Source organism: Vicia villosa, linkage group LG4 (assembly GCF_029867415.1).
Source record: "Vicia villosa cultivar HV-30 ecotype Madison, WI linkage group LG4, Vvil1.0, whole genome shotgun sequence".
NCBI classification, from domain to species: domain Eukaryota; kingdom Viridiplantae; phylum Streptophyta; class Magnoliopsida; order Fabales; family Fabaceae; genus Vicia; species Vicia villosa.
The window spans coordinates 48,609,257-48,630,800 of NC_081183.1; the positions used below are offsets into that span (position 1 = coordinate 48,609,257).

General features: G+C 38.5%; 1 non-coding gene and 1 pseudogene across 1 annotated transcript; one reads left to right on the forward strand and one right to left on the reverse strand.

Moving 5' to 3' along the window:
* Nucleotides 1-364: 364 nt before the first annotated feature.
* LOC131600779 (small nucleolar RNA R71) lies at nt 365-471 on the reverse strand. Its single transcript, XR_009283388.1, has one exon. It is a non-coding gene; the product is annotated as a small nucleolar RNA R71 (small nucleolar RNA).
* A 1,120-nt stretch (nt 472-1,591) lies between these two features.
* On the forward strand, nt 1,592-2,169 carry LOC131599651 (uncharacterized; annotated as a pseudogene).
* Nucleotides 2,170-21,544: the final 19,375 nt, after the last annotated feature.

Sequence of the window (21,544 nt, forward strand, 5' to 3'; positions counted from 1 at the left end):
TCGTCCTCTTAGAGACTATGCCAATCCTTCGCACGCTGAACCGCATTCAAGTATCGCACCACCTGCGATTGAGGCAAACAATTTCGAACTCAAACCTTCGTTGGTCCAAGCTGTTCAACAGAATCAATTCTCTTGAAGCCCTGTAGACGACCCCAATCTCCATTTATCTGTGTTCGTGCAATACGCCGACACTATCAAAGCCAACAACGTTAGTTCCGAAGCTATTCGATTACGCCTTTTCCCTTTCTCCTTGAGAGATAGAGCGAGAGCGTGGCTTCAATCCTTACCTTCCAATTCCATAACTACGTGGGACGAATTGAAGAGAGTATTCTTAGCGAGATACATTCCGCCTAGCAAAACTGCTATGCTTAGAGGTCAAATCAACGGATTTACCCAGAAAGATAACGAATCACTCTTCGAAGCTTGGGAACGTTACAAGGACATGCTTAGAATATGCCCTCATCATGGACTCGAACCATGGCTGATCATCCATACTTTCTATGGTGGTCTCTTATATAACACTAAAATGACTATAGATGCCGCTGCTGGCGGAGCATTAATGGACAAACCCCATGATGAAGCATACAAACTCATAGAGAACATGGCACAAAACCATTACCAATGGGGTGGAGAACGAGCCGCTCTAGAGAAAGCCCAAACCAAAGGAGGAATGTACGAAATAAGTGGTATAGACCGCGTTAACGCTAAAGTAGACGCTTTAACTCAAAAGATCGAGAACTTAACCATCACTCCTTCAGCCACCGCTGCTGCTGTAACACCTCACTGCGAGATTTGTGGATTGACTGGACATGTAGTTGCTGAATGCCAACTCTTGACTGGAGTCCCATCTGATCAAGTGAACTATGCTCAAGGAAACCCTTATTCTAACACGTACAACCCTGGATGGAAAAATCATCCGAACTTTTCTTATAAGAACAACAATGCGTTGTACGCGCCTGGACAAGCACCTGCTGTACCACCTGGCTACCAAAAAGCGCCTGTAGCTGCTCAAAACACCCCTAGGAAGTCAAATCTAGAAATCATGATGGAGAACTTCATAGCTTCCCAACAACAAACCAATAAGGACTTCCTGAATCAAAACATCCACAATAGCGAGCAACTAAAACAACTATCGAACAAAGTAGATGCTTTAGCTACACATAACAAAATGTTAGAAACTCAAATCTCACAAGTAGCTCAACAACAAGCACCTACTGCTGCCCCTGCTGGCACGTTTCCTGCTCAACCTCAACCCAATCCTAAAGGACATGCGAACGCAATAACACTACGAAGTGGAACGAATTACGATGGACCCATAGATCCTAGAACTCAAAACGTACCCATGTCACAACAAGAGCCAAAGGAAACCCAAAAGAAAACAACTGACGAACAAACTGCTAAGACTGATGAGAACAAAAACGAAGTGGAACCCGAAAAAGAGAAACCTTACGTTCCACCACCACCTTATAAGCCACCAATTCCTTACCCTCAGAGATTAGCTAAATCAAAAACCGAAGCGCAATTTAAAAGATTTGTAGAACTTCTGAAGCAATTAAACATAACCATACCGTTCACAGAATCCATAACTGAGATGCCTTCGTACGCTAAGTTCTTAAAAGAAATCCTATCAAACAAAAAGAAACTCGAGGATAACGAAACTATAACGCTTACCGCTGAATGTAGCGCTATCATCCAAAATAACATGCCTCCAAAACTGAAAGACCCTGGTAGTTTCTCTATACCCTGCGTAATAGGAAAAACCATCATAGAGAAAGCCTTGTGCGATTTAGGAGCTAGTGTTAGCTTGATGCCCCTTTCGACCTGTAAGAAACTCAATCTAGGTGAGTTAAAGCAACGAGAATGTCTCTTCAACTAGCTGACCGTTCAGTCAAATACCCTGTAGGAATGTTAGAAAATATCCCTGTTCGTGTAGGTCAATTCTACATCCCAACTGACTTTATCATTATGGATATCCAAGAAGATTCTAACATCCCGATCATATTAGGAAGACCATTCTTAGCAACCGCTGGTGCAATTATAGATGTAAAGCGAGGAAAGCTTACTTTCGAAGTAGGAGAAGAGAAAATAGAATTTATCCTTTCCCAATTCCTAAAAGCACCCTCTATAATTGACACATGCTGTTCTGCTGACATAATCGACGAGTGTGTCAAAGAAATAAAATCTGAACCAAATAAGGAAACCGAGATCCTAAGAATTCCTATGCCGCCAATTCTTGAAGATGACAACTGGCGTGAGGAATATCAAGATGACCACCTGAGTGAATGCTTAGCTTTAACTCCCGATCCTATACCTGGACCTAAGAAACCTGCTATAGAGCTGAAAACACTTCCTACCGATCTTAGATACAAATTTCTAGACGAAGAACTAAACCGACCAGTTATAGTGAACGCCAACTTAGGACGAACCGAGACTGAAAAATTACTTAATGTCCTAAGAAAATACCCTACCGCTTTAGGATATAACATATCAGATCTGAAAGGTATAAGCCCTTCCCTCTGTATGCACCGCATTATGCTCGAAGACGATAGTAAAACCTCTAGGGAACATCAAAGGCGAATAAATCCTATTATGAGCGGTGTGGTTAAAAAGGAAATCCAAAAACTGCTAGAAGCTGGAATAATATATCCTATATCCGATAGTAAATGGGTTAGCCCTGTTCACGTCGTACCAAAGAAAGGAGGAGTCACTGTAATCACTAATGCAAAAGGAGAATCTGTAGCACAACGTACCCAAACTGGATGGAGAATGTGCATTGACTATAGGAAGCTAAACAAAGCTACTCGAAAAGACCATTTCCCTTTACCTTTCATAGATCAAATGCTCGAACTCCTAGCTAAACACTCGCATTTTTGTTATCTGGATGGATACTCCGGATTTTTCCAAATTCCTATCCACCCTGACGACCAAGAGAAGACCACATTTACCTGTCCTTATGGTACATTCGCCTATAGACGAATGCCTTTTGGGCTCTGCAATGCACCCACGACCTTCCAAAGATGTATGGTGGCAATATTTACCGACTTCCTAGATGGAATAATGGAGGTCTTTATGGACGACTTCTCTGTCTGTGGAGGAAGTTTTGAAACATGTTTAGAAAACCTTGAAATGGTACTCAAACGATGCGTAAGCGTAAACCTAGTCCTTAATTGGGAAAAATGCCATTTCATGGTTCGACAAGGAATTGTACTTGGACACATCGTATCCGATAGAGGAATCGAAGTTGATAAAGCAAAAATCGAAATTATCGAAAACCTTCAACCTCCCAAAACCGTTAGAGAAATAAGAAGTTTTCTGGGACACGCTGGTTTTTACCGACGCTTCATTAAGGATTTCTCTAAAATAACCAAACCCTTAACTGAACTACTAATGAAAGACGCCGAATTTATTTTCACCAATAAATGCACTAAAGCATTTCAAACGCTTAAACGAGCATTAATCTCTGCGCCAATTATGCAACCTCCCGAGTGGAATGAACCTTTCGAAATAATGTGTGACGCGAGTGATTATGCTGTAGGAGCCGTTCTAGGACAAAGAAAGGATAAGAAACTACATGTCATATATTATGCGAGTAGAACCCTAGACGAAGCTCAGATGAATTATGCCACGACAGAAAAAGAATTATTAGCTGTCGTATTTGCATTAGACAAATTCCGTTCTTACCTGGTAGGAGCCAAAATAATCATATACACTTGTCATACCCCAATTTTTGACCCTAAGATCCTATATCATTCATATTTCAATCACTAATCAAGAGCTTCACTTGGAAGTTTTGTTTGTGGTGTTGCACTCACCTCATCAATAAGAGGGACCATCAAGCACCAATGATTGTTTATCTTTTATGCATATTATACTAACCCAAATACCAAAAATATTGCTTTGTTTCTTTGTAGGCTTTTGTTTTGTAGGTACCAAGCCAAGACATGCAATAAACAAGGCATTTTTCACATTTTTGACTGGTGAAATCGATTTCCCTACTGGGTAAATCGATTTCCCTGCAGCAATCTTCAACAAAATCACATTCTGGACAGCATGAAATCGATTTCCCTCCTGGGTAAATCGATTTCCCTAGTGTATTTTGCGCCAAATTCTCTTCTGGAACAGAGTGAAATCGATTTCACTCCTGGGGAAATCGATTTCCTTAAGGCGAAATTCAAAAAAAATAGAGAGGGAAGCTTGATTTGATTTTGGCACCTATTTTCTTTGACCATCTTTGTCATTTCACCAATTTTCCACCTCATCAAAATTAATCCCTTCATTAAACACACTTAAACCTCATTTTACCATTTCTTACCATTTAATTGCCACTTTATTCACCAATTAAACACAAGCTAATTACCAAATGCAAAAAGACCAAATTACCACTACTCTTGCTCTCATCCTATAAATAGAGCCCACTACTCTCTCATTTCTCAAGCTTTGATAGCCAAAAAAGTTCTTGCAAATTCATTTCTCAAGCTTTTGAGAGCCAAAAAACCTCTTGCAATTTCTCTCCTCATTCCTACCAAATTCACCAAAGCTCTTCATTCTTTCATAAAGTTTGTGAGTTACATCTTGAACCTCACAAACTTTGAGCTAAACCACCATCCATTTCACTCTTCTTTTCTTCAATTGTTGAGAGATCAAGATTTGTGTTGGTGATTCTTGAAATAGATCCAAGTTTTGTTCAAGATTTGGTAAATTTTCTTCATCCTTTTTGTATATCATGATGTAGATCTTTGTTGCTTGTGTGTGATGCATCTTTGATGCTATATTGGTGCTATTTAATGGTGATTTGATGGATAATTCGTGCTCCAATTGATGTTTGATCATAAGGTGTTTGTACATTTGTTCAAGTCAAGTTTTATGCCTCTAAATGCTGTTTTTGCTGATTTTTACACTGAGGAAATCGATTTCCTTAAGGCTGAAATCGATTTCCTGCTGAACGTTACTTGTTTTTTTGAAAACTGCACTATGGAAATCGATTTCCCCCTGCATGAAATCGATTTCCAGCAGGCAGAATGTGGTTTTTTGCCTTTTTTGTGCTTGTTTTGGTTTCCTTCTTCCTACACTTCATTAATATCATTGGATCTAGGGTGTTGATAGGTTTGAAATGACCTAATCCACCAAAATGGATGAATGATATTAATGATAGTGTGAGTTGATTATCTTTTGTGTTTTCATTCTTATTTTCATCTTATTTTTCTTTTGATCGATGAAAGTCTTGACATCTTGAGGATTCTATGGATTCTTGATGAAGACTAGATCAATTTGTTTTCATTCTTATCTTTTCATCTTATTTTCTTTTGATCGATGAAAGTCTTAATATCTTGAGAATTCTATGGATTCTTGATGAAGACTAGATCAATTTGTTTTCATTCTTATCTTTTTTTCATCTTATTTTCTCTTGATCGATGAAAGTCTTGATATCTTGAGAATTCTATGGATTCTTGATAAAGGCTAGATCATTTCTTCTTCTCCTTCTTATTTCTTTTGATTGATGATCTTGATACATGGAGAGTTCTCCTACATTTGTCCCGACTCGATAAAAGATCAAATATGGAAGAGAATTGTATGCGGTGATTTAAGACTTGTGGAGGTATTTATCGTGTAGTCGCTATGATTTTTATCAAGCTTCTGATAAACCTCCATTGAATTTAAATCCGAGTACATCATTCACTCACCATCGATCTTCATTACTAACTTTGATAACATACTTGACAAGTTTCAAGATGGTTATCTTTAACATCTAACAACTAACTTTAATTTCCGCCATTTATTATACCGCTCTTTATATTTCTCGCTTTATCGCTTTATTTTATCATTTCATCATATTTACATTCCGCCATTTTCTCTTTGTCCATTTGGACGTTTATAATTCCGCTATTTTCTCTTTGTCCACTTGGACATATGTTTATGCTTCCGCTATTTTTCTTTTGTCCACTTGGACCATACTTTACTTTTATGCTAAAACACTAATAAACAACCAAAAATCTAAAAAACACATAAGGCTCTCTTTGGACTATCGGTTACTATCCCTAGCATTTTGGAGATTCGGACTTATGGACCTAGTGCCTCTGGACTCTTATTCTGTTATTACTCTGCTGTTATTCTGTCTGTCTGGCATTGGATTGTTGTCTGTTTGTATGTGCAGGTATTTCCTTGAAAGCCCTTGATGGTTAATTCCAAGGCATTGAGATAAGGATTTTACCCGAAAACAGCCGTTACTCTGCCCGATTTTCGTCAGAATCTTAATGTGCTTAATGAAAAGTGGTGCTAAGACAATAAGTTCATCTGGATCCCCCAAGTGTTAATGTGTTGGTATTGATAATTCCAAAGGATGGGAAATCTGCCTTGACTCATAATGTCAAGTGTTGGCTTCTTACTTCAGTTAGACCGTTCTTTTCCTTAGCTTTTATTTTACGCAATAGGATAGCCTCTTCATCTCCTCCCATTCTTAAATTTTCAAAATCTTCTCCCTTTTTCAAAAACCTTCTTATGTTTGCAACCTTTTCAAAACCTTTTTCTTAAAAAATATCTTTCGCCCTTAGTGGCTTTTCTTCAAAAGTTTAGACACCGTTAATTGTCGAAACGAGTGGTTATACCCCACGATTTTGAAATTGATTGATATAATGAGATCTTTTCCGCGTGAGAGAGCTAGTGGCATACTCGTTGATTTTATCCGAGTTGGAGCCCTTCTTTCATTTGCGATGCAAAGAACTCGTTTGTTCTCATGCTCAAGATCAATGGCTGAGTATTTCTCTCCGACGACGATAAAGTGTTTATTCGTTTTTAAAATGTTTTCCCTTTAAGCGGAACTACATTAGCTCTGACTTCTCCATTGCACCGAGGAGGTATGTAGGCCCAAAGCTTAACGCTTTGTCGAGCTTAATTTAAAAATAAAACAAACCCTTTTTTTAGCACACACACACACAGATTTTCAAAAAGGTTCCCGTGGAGTACCACGGATATGAGGGGTGCTTTAAACCTTCCCCTCATATAATCATCACCCGTACCTGAGATCTCTTTCTTGTTTTAAAAACAAAACTTTGGGTTTTACGTTCTTTTCCCTTTTCCTTTGAAAAACTAAAGCGCGGTGGCGATTTCAAACGGAATATTGATTCGAGTCAATCCCATGGCTTCGATATCAGATTTTCCCCGCTACAGAAAAATGGCGACTTCACTGGGGAACCAGTTTTAAGTGTGTTAAGCCTATTTTTGTTTATCTGTGTGTTTTTATCTGTATATATTGTTATGTGCTTTGTTTGTTTATCTTCTTTTTTTCTTTTTGGTGCTCGATGGTTCCTCTGTGATGAGATAAAGTTCTAACCCGAACTTTGGTGAGTAACTTGAGATAGGAGGTGGTAAGACCAATAGTCGCATGTCAGGAGCAATCCTTACCATGAGCGTCATATGGTGGAACCCCAATCAGTGGAGGCCTCATGGAAGGTAGTAGAGGTTGTTACGAATCATCGTGATAACGCTATTACTTTCAATAGTGAGTGTCCGTAGAAGCTGAATGGCCTAGAACCATTTTAACCAATCTAAGCCTTCTTAGGAGGTAGTGCAGAAACAAGATCAAGTACCAATTTGAGCTTGTTGTCATGCGATACTACGCTCAGACGAGGTCTTTTTAGGCATATTATTGGCGCCCATGAGCAATTGTGCGTGCCGGTAATATCCGATAGAAGATTGAAAACTCTGGGAACCTTTGTAGAACCCGATCGGCAGGTACAAAATTCCCTAGATCATACCTTTTGGGATGGTTGGACCCATGGCTCCATGCTCGTGACGTCGAACCTTTGAACTATGATCTTATGTGACCTTGTGTGCTCTTGGTTGTGGTTGATGCATAAACCATGCATTCATGCATCCATAAAAACTCTTTTTCTTTTGATTTTCAAGGAACTTAGCCGTCTTTCCTTGTAAACATCATAAGTTTCATCAAACTCAATGGATCTTGGGTGTTGATGGGGTGAAAACTCTAATCCACCAAAATGGATGATTGATTTTGATGATAACTTAATCGAAGCTTTAGTCCAATGTTGAGTGTTTTCAAGTTAATATCTCAAGTTCCTTGAAACTCAAAAATAAAAAACAAAAAAAAAAACAAATCATCTGCATTGCATGCATCATTCTGCATTTGGTTCTGCTTTCTAAAGAAGTTTTCCAGACCCTTATTTCCTTTCTCCTGGTATCACCAGTACAACGCTCGTGCTAAGAAGAAATGGAAAGTATCAAACAAGAGATTCTTGAGCTCCGTGAAGAGGTGGTTACTTTGAAGGCTGGTATGGAGCATCTGACTGCTCAGGTTGAGGCTTAGTTGCTGCCCAAGTCAATCCTCCTATGAAGGAAGAAAGGATGGAAAAGGTCTTTCTTGAAACTCTGAACTCATCCTTTCCTAAGGGGATAGTAGTCCGTACACCTACTGACTTCCACAGAGAGGTGGATATGAATGCGCTTCTAGAAAGTGATGTCCGAAAGGAGTGTTTGCTTGGAGAAGGTAACTCAGTTGGTAGTGTGAAGAAGTTTGGTAATGACTTTTCAAAGAAGAGAATCAGGGGAGAAAACAATCATCATCAACATCAGCATGTTTCCTATGTCATTCCTGTAGTTCATGCAATTCCAGATTATCAGCAGAGTACTTGTCAACAAGATTCTCCATCGAACGAGCAAAATCAACCTCAAAAGGGGAATTTTGATCATATCCCCATGACTTACGCAGAACTGTATCCCGCTCTAATTCATAAGAAGTTGGTTCAACCAAGATCACCACCTCCAATTCCCGAGAAACTCCCTTGGTGGTACAATGCTAACGTCACTTGTGCTTTTCATCAGAATGCTCCTGGACATGACTTAGAGAATTGTTGGCCTCTAAAAAATGAAGTTCAAAGATTAATCCATGCTGGTATTTTGACTTTCCAAGATGTTGGTTATGATGTTCAAGCCAATTCTTTGCCAAAGCATGATTGAATCACTATTGATGGTAGCCTGAAGCTCGAAAGATGTTTCGTTCAGCATATGCCCATATGGAGAGAGTTTTTCTCAGTTTTTAGTATTCTTATTGATTTCCATTTGTAATATTTCTTGTTTTTCAATGCATTGTTCGCATGTAGAAACTTGTTTATTTTTGAATGTTAATGCTAATCCAATGATAATGTTTGTCTTGAAGTAATCCATTCGTTTCACTCATGTTTATTTGTTTTTATGCATTATGATACCAATTGCTTTTGCCAAACTCTTGCTTATGCAAAGATTGGAGGGAGGATGATGATCTGAAAACGCAAAATTTCTGGTTGTATGCTTTTGAATAAGACCCTGCTGATGATGTACAGGCATTGTTTCAAATTCCCAAACACCGGAGATATAAGGAAGATAATCCCTTGTTAACCCCTTTGAGCCTTGAAGTAGGAGTTTTCTTTTCTAAACAAAAAACCCTAATTTTTAACCTGGGGCAGGGTAGTGTTCAGTTTAATTTGACCGAGTGTTCATATTTCAAAAAGGATTGTGCATCCAAAGGTCAAGCACGTCATATCCACATCAAAGGATGGATCATGTGAAACCACAATGGTTATTCCCCACGCATCAAAAGGCATGGAAATGTGAAACCACAATGGTTATCCTCCATACGCCAAGGAGCGAGGCAGTCACAACCCTCTCAACAAGTCAAGACAAAGTCAATGTCACACGATTTGTTCAAATCAAAAGAATGAAAGAAAAAGTGAAAAAAAAAGAAAGAAAAAAAGCTCGCTAAGTCAAAAACTTGAAAACAAGTGACTTGGGCAAAAGTTAGAGCATCCCGCTGGACGACCAATTCAAAAGAATTAGTCCAGGCAAAAGTTAGGGAAAATAAAAAAAAGAGTGAAAAGTGAAAAGAAAGGACTACAAAGCAAAAGTCCTCAAAAAAGAACAAATCCGTGAGAATGCAATCACGAAGACAAAAGGGTGACTGTTATTCCAAGAAAGTTTCATTGGATCCTTAATGGCACAAAATCCTTTTGAGAGATGAATACTCATGTTGAGTTAACTGAACATAGGACTGGAGAACATCACGAAGTTGGGGTGGGCTAAATAAACTTTGAGCCTAAAAATCTTTTTTTCTGAAAAACCGTGAACCAGGCCACGTTACAACCCTCAAAAGTCCTAATTGAAGCAGGGTTTATTTCGAAAGCATACTTAAACAAGAAAGCGTTCCTGACTCCTATCGGTTATGCTGAAAACTTGTGTTGGTATCATATGCATACAAAAAATCAATGTCATCTCTTAACTAGTGATTCATTCACAAGGTTTTGCGACATCTTTTTGAAACTTCAAGACTTACATAATTGTTGCATTTTCATTATCATTCTCAGAATAAACATTTTTCTGCTTATAAACATTTGTTTGACATCCAGGAAGTTTACATCTGATCATCAGTAGAAAACTAAAACATTGCCAGGGGCATGTTGTTTTCCCAGTATAATGCTTTTGCAAGTTTGATTACCATCATGGGGCAAATCTCGAAGACTCTGTCAAGTAAAAGAATGCGCCAAGTTTAGTCAATTTGGGGCAGTTACGTCAAGATTTGACAAATCTCTCCAAAAATCTGTTGATCTGGGGCAGATTATTCCAAGTCTGCATGACGCCAAGGATCTCTATGAACATTTTTGAGGTAGTTTCCTTTCATAGACCATGTAATCTGGGGCAAGTTGTGAATCCGAAGTTACCTTGATCACCTCATTAGCCTGAAGTACAAAGGTTGTTGCCATGATCAATCCAGAGTATGTCACTCTCTACCAAGAAGCTTTGAGACAACGGTTGACTGTTGGGTTTTCTTTCTCACCTTGTGTTGAGTTTTGAACTAAAATCCCCCGCATGTTAACTTGTTTGCTTTGATGTTAACTTCTTATTTCCTCTGCAAGTTCAGAATGGAGATTTTCTCCAAAGAAATTTTCTCTGATTCCCCCTAATAGAGCTTGATGTGTTGTCCAACCTTTTTGATAAGAAGAAGATTATCTGTAAATTCCTCGCAGAAATTGATAATCCCCACTGAGTTTGTTCTTCGTGGAGGAATTTTTCTTCAGTGTTCCTCCTCAGCTCATTTGTCAGGATGGAATTAATCCCCAGTTGAGTTTATTCCTCAAGGGGCAAAGCTTTGTTTGACTGTTTCTATCCAGCTTGTTCTTGGAGTTGAACTTTGGTCTCTTACAATACTATTTTGAACCTCTCTAGGCTGGGAAACCTAGATTGAGAAGGCATTTATTTTGCACCTCTTGAGGATTATGCTTTACTCAACAATGGAAAATTCATTTGTGATTGATGTTCTTATCAGATATTGAAAGGCTTATTTTCCAGCAATGATGTGCTTGAAAGCAAGGGGCAGGTTTTGACTTTGAGCAACTTGTGTTATCCCCATCATGTTTTGGTTGACAACAAATTGAAGCCTCTTTATTTGAGCAAGTTTGTGCGTCTCCACATATCAATCTTATCTTCAAATCAAGTGATAATCTCTCATACTTTATGAACTTCTTGATTCCAAATGGAAGAAGCTCAACGAATGGCAGTCTCTTTCAGCAGAAGACAGTTCGTTACGCTTAAGGATTTCTCGACAGGGTCGGCAAATGGCAGTCTCTTTCAGCAGAAGACAGTTTGTTCCCTTTGAGATAACGGATGGCAGTCTTCTTCATGAAGACAGTTCGTTTAAGAATTCTTATTTTAAAGTCAGCAAATGGCAGTCTCCTCCATTAGAAGACAGTTTGCTCACTTTTTCCTAAGATGGGTCAACAAATGGCAGTCTCTTTCAGCAGAAGACAGTTTGTTCCCTTTGAGATAACGGATGGCAGTCTTCTTCATGAAGACAGTTCGTTTAAGAATTCTTATTTTAAAGTCAGCAAATGGCAGTCTCCTCCATTAGAAGACAGTTTGCTCACTTTTTCCTAAGATGGGTCAACGAATGGCAGTCTCTTTCAGCAGAAGACAGTTCGTTCCGCTTAAGGATTTCTCGACAAGGTCGGCAAATGGCAGTCTCTTTCAGCAGAAGACAGTTTGTTCCCTTTGAGATAACGGATGGCAGTCTTCTTCATGAAGACAGTTCGTTTAAGAATTCTAAAGTCAGCAAATGGCAGTCTCCTCTGTTTGAAGACAATTTGCTCACTTTTTCCTAAGATGGGTCAACGAATGGCAGTCTCTTTCAGCAGAAGACAGTTCGTTCCGTTTAAGGATTTCTCGACAGGGTCGGCAAATGGCAGTCTCTTTCAACAGAAGACAGTTTGTTCCCTTTGAGATAACGAATGGCAGCCTTCTTCACGAAGACAGTTCGTTTTGCTTAAAGATTCCTTAGCAAAGTCAGCAAATGGCAAGTCGCTTCAGTGTAAGTGACAGTTTGCATCCAGTTACTTTTCTCAAGCCATGTCCTTGATTAAAGAAGAAGTTGATCCCTATTCTCAGCGGCAACTCATTGTTCTTAGCAGCTCATCGTCAACCATTGAGGCGGTAATTCAATTTTCTTCTACCTTCAACTATTGAGTTGGTAGCTCATCGTCAACCATTGAAGCGCGAAAGGTGATGCTATAACCTCTCTGATGCGAAGTGTTTTCCCCAGAGAAGTTTCTTTTCCCACCAAAGTTTCATTTCTCCAACAAAGTCTTGCCTTCCCCAGCGGAGTTATAGCAAGACATTTGTTTTCCCCAGTGGATCACCTGTTACTCCCCAGTGTTGTCATGCTTTATTATCATCACATGCATTCATTAACATTGCAATGCATCTTAGGATCAAAAATTGTGTCTTATAAATTTAAGTCTCTTCGATTTTGTCAAAACGAAGATTTCCAATCATCGTATCTCCAAATCGAAGAAACTTAAATAGGGGCATCTGTCATACCCCAATTTTTGACCCTAAGATCCTATATCATTCATATTTCAATCACTAATCAAGAGCTTCACTTGGAAGTTTTGTTTGTGGTGTTGCACTCACCTCATCAATAAGAGGGACCATCAAGCACCAATGATTGTTTATCTTTTATGCATATTATACTAACCCAAATACCAAAAATATTGCTTTGTTTCTTTGTAGGCTTTTGTTATGTAGGTACCAAGCCAAGACATGCAATAAACAAGGCATTTTTCACATTTTTGACTGGTGAAATCGATTTCCCTACTGGGTAAATCGATTTCCCTGCAGCAATCTTCAACAAAATCACATTCTGGACAGCATGAAATCGATTTCCCTCCTGGGTAAATCGATTTCCCTAGTGTATTTTGCGCCAAATTCTCTTCTGGAACAGAGTGAAATCGATTTCACTCCTGGGGAAATCGATTTCCTTAAGGCGAAATTCAAAAAAAATAGAGAGGGAAGCTTGATTTGATTTTGGCACCTATTTTCTTTGACCATCTTTGTCATTTCACCAATTTTCCACCTCATCAAAATTAATCCCTTCATTAAACACACTTAAACCTCATTTTACCATTTCTTACCATTTAATTGCCACTTTAATCACCAATTAAACACAAGCTAATTACCAAATGCAAAAAGACCAAATTACCACTACTCTTGCTCTCATCCTATAAATAGAGCCCACTACTCTCTCATTTCTCAAGCTTTGATAGCCAAAAAAGTTCTTGCAAATTCATTTCTCAAGCTTTTGAGAGCCAAAAAACCTCTTGCAATTTCTCTCCTCATTCCTACCAAATTCACCAAAGCTCTTCATTCTTTCATAAAGTTTGTGAGTTACATCTTGAACCTCACAAACTTTGAGCTAAACCACCATCCATTTCACTCTTCTTTTCTTCAATTGTTGAGAGATCAAGATTTGTGTTGGTGATTCTTGAAATAGATCCAAGTTTTGTTCAAGATTTGGTAAATTTTCTTCATCCTTTTTGTATATCATGATGTAGATCTTTGTTGCTTGTGTGTGATGCATCTTTGATGCTATATTGGTGCTATTTAATGGTGATTTGATGGATAATTCGTGCTCCAATTGATGTTTGATCATAAGGTGTTTGTACATTTGTTCAAGTCAAGTTTTATGCCTCTAAATGCTGTTTTTGCTGATTTTTACACTGAGGAAATCGATTTCCTTAAGGCTGAAATCGATTTCCTGCTGAACGTTACTTGTTTTTTTGAAAACTGCACTATGGAAATCGATTTCCCCCTGCATGAAATCGATTTCCAGCAGGCAGAATGTGGTTTTTTGCCTTTTTTGTGCTTGTTTTGGTTTCCTTCTTCCTACACTTCATTAATATCATTGGATCTAGGGTGTTGATAGGTTTGAAATGACCTAATCCACCAAAATGGATGAATGATATTAATGATAGTGTGAGTTGATTATCTTTTGTGTTTTCATTCTTATTTTCATCTTATTTTTCTTTTGATCGATGAAAGTCTTGACATCTTGAGGATTCTATGGATTCTTGATGAAGACTAGATCAATTTGTTTTCATTCTTATCTTTTCATCTTATTTTCTTTTGATCGATGAAAGTCTTAATATCTTGAGAATTCTATGGATTCTTGATGAAGACTAGATCAATTTGTTTTCATTCTTATCTTTTTTTCATCTTATTTTCTCTTGATCGATGAAAGTCTTGATATCTTGAGAATTCTATGGATTCTTGATAAAGGCTAGATCATTTCTTCTTCTCCTTCTTATTTCTTTTGATTGATGATCTTGATACATGGAGAGTTCTCCTACATTTGTCCCGACTCGATAAAAGATCAAATATGGAAGAGAATTGTATGCGGTGATTTAAGACTTGTGGAGGTATTTATCGTGTAGTCGCTATGATTTTTATCAAGCTTCTGATAAACCTCCATTGAATTTAAATCCGAGTACATCATTCACTCACCATCGATCTTCATTACTAACTTTGATAACATACTTGACAAGTTTCAAGATGGTTATCTTTAACATCTAACAACTAACTTTAATTTCCGCCATTTATTATACCGCTCTTTATATTTCTCGCTTTATCGCTTTATTTTATCATTTCATCATATTTACATTCCGCCATTTTCTCTTTGTCCATTTGGACGTTTATAATTCCGCTATTTTCTCTTTGTCCACTTGGACATATGTTTATGCTTCCGCTATTTTTCTTTTGTCCACTTGGACCATACTTTACTTTTATGCTAAAACACTAATAAACAACCAAAAATCTAAAAAACACATAAGGCTCTCTTTGGACTATCGGTTACTATCCCTAGCATTTTGGAGATTCGGACTTATGGACCTAGTGCCTCTGGACTCTTATTCTGTTATTACTCTGCTGTTATTCTGTCTGTCTGGCATTGGATTGTTGTCTGTTTGTATGTGCAGGTATTTCCTTGAAAGCCCTTGATGGTTAATTCCAAGGCATTGAGATAAGGATTTTACCCGAAAACAGCCGTTACTCTGCCCGATTTTCGTCAGAATCTTAATGTGCTTAATGAAAAGTGGTGCTAAGACAATAAGTTCATCTGGATCCCCCAAGTGTTAATGTGTTGGTATTGATAATTCCAAAGGATGGGAAATCTGCCTTGACTCATAATGTCAAGTGTTGGCTTCTTACTTCAGTTAGACCGTTCTTTTCCTTAGCTTTTATTTTACGCAATAGGATAGCCTCTTCATCTCCTCCCATTCTTAAATTTTCAAAATCTTCTCCCTTTTTCAAAAACCTTCTTATGTTTGCAACCTTTTCAAAACCTTTTTCTTAAAAAATATCTTTCGCCCTTAGTGGCTTTTCTTCAAAAGTTTAGACACCGTTAATTGTCGAAACGAGTGGTTATACCCCACGATTTTGAAATTGATTGATATAATGAGATCTTTTCCGCGTGAGAGAGCTAGTGGCATACTCGTTGATTTTATCCGAGTTGGAGCCCTTCTTTCATTTGCGATGCAAAGAACTCGTTTGTTCTCATGCTCAAGATCAATGGCTGAGTATTTCTCTCCGACGACGATAAAGTGTTTATTCGTTTTTAAAATGTTTTCCCTTTAAGCGGAACTACATTAGCTCTGACTTCTCCATTGCACCGAGGAGGTATGTAGGCCCAAAGCTTAACGCTTTGTCGAGCTTAATTTAAAAATAAAACAAACCCTTTTTTTAGCACACACACACACAGATTTTCAAAAAGGTTCCCGTGGAGTACCACGGATATGAGGGGTGCTTTAAACCTTCCCCTCATATAATCATCACCCGTACCTGAGATCTCTTTCTTGTTTTAAAAACAAAACTTTGGGTTTTACGTTCTTTTCCCTTTTCCTTTGAAAAACTAAAGCGCGGTGGCGATTTCAAACGGAATATTGATTCGAGTCAATCCCATGGCTTCGATATCAGATTTTCCCCGCTACAGAAAAATGGCGACTTCACTGGGGAACCAGTTTTAAGTGTGTTAAGCCTATTTTTGTTTATCTGTGTGTTTTTATCTGTATATATTGTTATGTGCTTTGTTTGTTTATCTTCTTTTTTTCTTTTTGGTGCTCGATGGTTCCTCTGTGATGAGATAAAGTTCTAACCCGAACTTTGGTGAGTAACTTGAGATAGGAGGTGGTAAGACCAATAGTCGCATGTCAGGAGCAATCCTTACCATGAGCGTCATATGGTGGAACCCCAATCAGTGGAGGCCTCATGGAAGGTAGTAGAGGTTGTTACGAATCATCGTGATAACGCTATTACTTTCAATAGTGAGTGTCCGTAGAAGCTGAATGGCCTAGAACCATTTTAACCAATCTAAGCCTTCTTAGGAGGTAGTGCAGAAACAAGATCAAGTACCAATTTGAGCTTGTTGTCATGCGATACTACGCTCAGACGAGGTCTTTTTAGGCATATTATTGGCGCCCATGAGCAATTGTGCGTGCCGGTAATATCCGATAGAAGATTGAAAACTCTGGGAACCTTTGTAGAACCCGATCGGCAGGTACAAAATTCCCTAGATCATACCTTTTGGGATGGTTGGACCCATGGCTCCATGCTCGTGACGTCGAACCTTTGAACTATGATCTTATGTGACCTTGTGTGCTCTTGGTTGTGGTTGATGCATAAACCATGCATTCATGCATCCATAAAAACTCTTTTTCTTTTGATTTTCAAGGAACTTAGCCGTCTTTCCTTGTAAACATCATAAGTTTCATCAAACTCAATGGATCTTGGGTGTTGATGGGGTGAAAACTCTAATCCACCAAAATGGATGATTGATTTTGATGATAACTTAATCGAAGCTTTAGTCCAATGTTGAGTGTTTTCAAGTTAATATCTCAAGTTCCTTGAAACTCAAAAATAAAAAACAAAAAAAAAAACAAATCATCTGCATTGCATGCATCATTCTGCATTTGGTTCTGCTTTCTAAAGAAGTTTTCCAGACCCTTATTTCCTTTCTCCTGGTATCACCAGTACAACGCTCGTGCTAAGAAGAAATGGAAAGTATCAAACAAGAGATTCTTGAGCTCCGTGAAGAGGTGGTTACTTTGAAGGCTGGTATGGAGCATCTGACTGCTCAGGTTGAGGCTTAGTTGCTGCCCAAGTCAATCCTCCTATGAAGGAAGAAAGGATGGAAAAGGTCTTTCTTGAAACTCTGAACTCATCCTTTCCTAAGGGGATAGTAGTCCGTACACCTACTGACTTCCACAGAGAGGTGGATATGAATGCGCTTCTAGAAAGTGATGTCCGAAAGGAGTGTTTGCTTGGAGAAGGTAACTCAGTTGGTAGTGTGAAGAAGTTTGGTAATGACTTTTCAAAGAAGAGAATCAGGGGAGAAAACAATCATCATCAACATCAGCATGTTTCCTATGTCATTCCTGTAGTTCATGCAATTCCAGATTATCAGCAGAGTACTTGTCAACAAGATTCTCCATCGAACTAGCAAAATCAACCTCAAAAGGGGAATTTTGATCATATCCCCATGACTTACGCAGAACTGTATCCCGCTCTAATTCATAAGAAGTTGGTTCAACCAAGATCACCACCTCCAATTCCCGAGAAACTCCCTTGGTGGTACAATGCTAACGTCACTTGTGCTTTTCATCAGAATGCTCCTGGACATGACTTAGAGAATTGTTGGCCTCTAAAAAATGAAGTTCAAAGATTAATCCATGCTGGTATTTTGACTTTCCAAGATGTTGGTTATGATGTTCAAGCCAATTCTTTGCCAAAGCATGATTGAATCACTATTGATGGTAGCCTGAAGCTCGAAAGATGTTTCGTTCAGCATATGCCCATATGGAGAGAGTTTTTCTCAGTTTTTAGTATTCTTATTGATTTCCATTTGTAATATTTCTTGTTTTTCAATGCATTGTTCGCATGTAGAAACTTGTTTATTTTTGAATGTTAATGCTAATCCAATGATAATGTTTGTCTTGAAGTAATCCATTCGTTTCACTCATGTTTATTTGTTTTTATGCATTATGATACCAATTGCTTTTGCCAAACTCTTGCTTATGCAAAGATTGGAGGGAGGATGATGATCTGAAAACGCAAAATTTCTGGTTGTATGCTTTTGAATAAGACCCTGCTGATGATGTACAGGCATTGTTTCAAATTCCCAAACACCGGAGATATAAGGAAGATAATCCCTTGTTAACCCCTTTGAGCCTTGAAGTAGGAGTTTTCTTTTCTAAACAAAAAACCCTAATTTTTAACCTGGGGCAGGGTAGTGTTCAGTTTAATTTGACCGAGTGTTCATATTTCAAAAAGGATTGTGCATCCAAAGGTCAAGCACGTCATATCCACATCAAAGGATGGATCATGTGAAACCACAATGGTTATTCCCCACGCATCAAAAGGCATGGAAATGTGAAACCACAATGGTTATCCTCCATACGCCAAGGAGCGAGGCAGTCACAACCCTCTCAACAAGTCAAGACAAAGTCAATGTCACACGATTTGTTCAAATCAAAAGAATGAAAGAAAAAGTGAAAAAAAAAGAAAGAAAAAAAGCTCGCTAAGTCAAAAACTTGAAAACAAGTGACTTGGGCAAAAGTTAGAGCATCCCGCTGGACGACCAATTCAAAAGAATTAGTCCAGGCAAAAGTTAGGGAAAATAAAAAAAAGAGTGAAAAGTGAAAAGAAAGGACTACAAAGCAAAAGTCCTCAAAAAAGAACAAATCCGTGTGAATGCAATCACGAAGACAAAAGGGTGACTGTTATTCCAAGAAAGTTTCATTGGATCCTTAATGGCACAAAATCCTTTTGAGAGATGAATACTCATGTTGAGTTAACTGAACATAGGACTGGAGAACATCACGAAGTTGGGGTGGGCTAAATAAACTTTGAGCCTAAAAATCTTTTTTTCTGAAAAACCGTGAACCAGGCCACGTTACAACCCTCAAAAGTCCTAATTGAAGCAGGGTTTATTTCGAAAGCATACTTAAACAAGAAAGCGTTCCTGACTCCTATCGGTTATGCTGAAAACTTGTGTTGGTATCATATGCATACAAAAAATCAATGTCATCTCTTAACTAGTGATTCATTCACAAGGTTTTGCGACATCTTTTTGAAACTTCAAGACTTACATAATTGTTGCATTTTCATTATCATTCTCAGAATAAACATTTTTCTGCTTATAAACATTTGTTTGACATCCAGGAAGTTTACATCTGATCATCAGTAGAAAACTAAAACATTGCCAGGGGCATGTTGTTTTCCCAGTATAATGCTTTTGCAAGTTTGATTACCATCATGGGGCAAATCTCGAAGACTCTGTCAAGTAAAAGAATGCGCCAAGTTTAGTCAATTTGGGGCAGTTACGTCAAGATTTGACAAATCTCTCCAAAAATCTGTTGATCTGGGGCAGATTATTCCAAGTCTGCATGACGCCAAGGATCTCTATGAACATTTTTGAGGTAGTTTCCTTTCATAGACCATGTAATCTGGGGCAAGTTGTGAATCCGAAGTTACCTTGATCACCTCATTAGCCTGAAGTACAAAGGTTGTTGCCATGATCAATCCAGAGTATGTCACTCTCTACCAAGAAGCTTTGAGACAACGGTTGACTGTTGGGTTTTCTTTCTCACCTTGTGTTGAGTTTTGAACTAAAATCCCCCGCATGTTAACTTGTTTGCTTTGATGTTAACTTCTTATTTCCTCTGCAAGTTCAGAATGGAGATTTTCTCCAAAGAAATTTTCTCTGATTCCCCCTAATAGAGCTTGATGTGTTGTCCAACCTTTTTGATAAGAAGAAGATTATCTGTAAATTCCTCGCAGAAATTGATAATCCCCACTGAGTTTGTTCTTCGTGGAGGAATTTTTCTTCAGTGTTCCTCCTCAGCTCATTTGTCAGGATGGAATTAATCCCCAGTTGAGTTTATTCCTCAAGGGGCAAAGCTTTGTTTGACTGTTTCTATCCAGCTTGTTCTTGGAGTTGAACTTTGGTCTCTTACAATACTATTTTGAACCTCTCTAGGCTGGGAAACCTAGATTGAGAAGGCATTTATTTTGCACCTCTTGAGGATTATGCTTTACTCAACAATGGAAAATTCATTTGTGATTGATGTTCTTATCAGATATTGAAAGGCTTATTTTCCAGCAATGATGTGCTTGAAAGCAAGGGGCAGGTTTTGACTTTGAGCAACTTGTGTTATCCCCATCATGTTTTGGTTGACAACAAATTGAAGCCTCTTTATTTGAGCAAGTTTGTGCGTCTCCACATATCAATCTTATCTTCAAATCAAGTGATAATCTCTCATACTTTATGAACTTCTTGATTCCAAATGGAAGAAGCTCAACGAATGGCAGTCTCTTTCAGCAGAAGACAGTTCGTTACGCTTAAGGATTTCTCGACAGGGTCGGCAAATGGCAGTCTCTTTCAGCAGAAGACAGTTTGTTCCCTTTGAGATAACGGATGGCAGTCTTCTTCATGAAGACAGTTCGTTTAAGAATTCTTATTTTAAAGTCAGCAAATGGCAGTCTCCTCCATTAGAAGACAGTTTGCTCACTTTTTCCTAAGATGGGTCAACAAATGGCAGTCTCTTTCAGCAGAAGACAGTTTGTTCCCTTTGAGATAACGGATGGCAGTCTTCTTCATGAAGACAGTTCGTTTAAGAATTCTTATTTTAAAGTCAGCAAATGGCAGTCTCCTCCATTAGAAGACAGTTTGCTCACTTTTTCCTAAGATGGGTCAACGAATGGCAGTCTCTTTCAGCAGAAGACAGTTCGTTCCGCTTAAGGATTTCTCGACAAGGTCGGCAAATGGCAGTCTCTTTCAGCAGAAGACAGTTTGTTCCCTTTGAGATAACGGATGGCAGTCTTCTTCATGAAGACAGTTCGTTTAAGAATTCTAAAGTCAGCAAATGGCAGTCTCCTCTGTTTGAAGACAATTTGCTCACTTTTTCCTAAGATGGGTCAACGAATGGCAGTCTCTTTCAGCAGAAGACAGTTCGTTCCGTTTAAGGATTTCTCGACAGGGTCGGCAAATGGCAGTCTCTTTCAACAGAAGACAGTTTGTTCCCTTTGAGATAACGAATGGCAGCCTTCTTCACGAAGACAGTTCGTTTTGCTTAAAGATTCCTTAGCAAAGTCAGCAAATGGCAAGTCGCTTCAGTGTAAGTGACAGTTTGCATCCAGTTACTTTTCTCAAGCCATGTCCTTGATTAAAGAAGAAGTT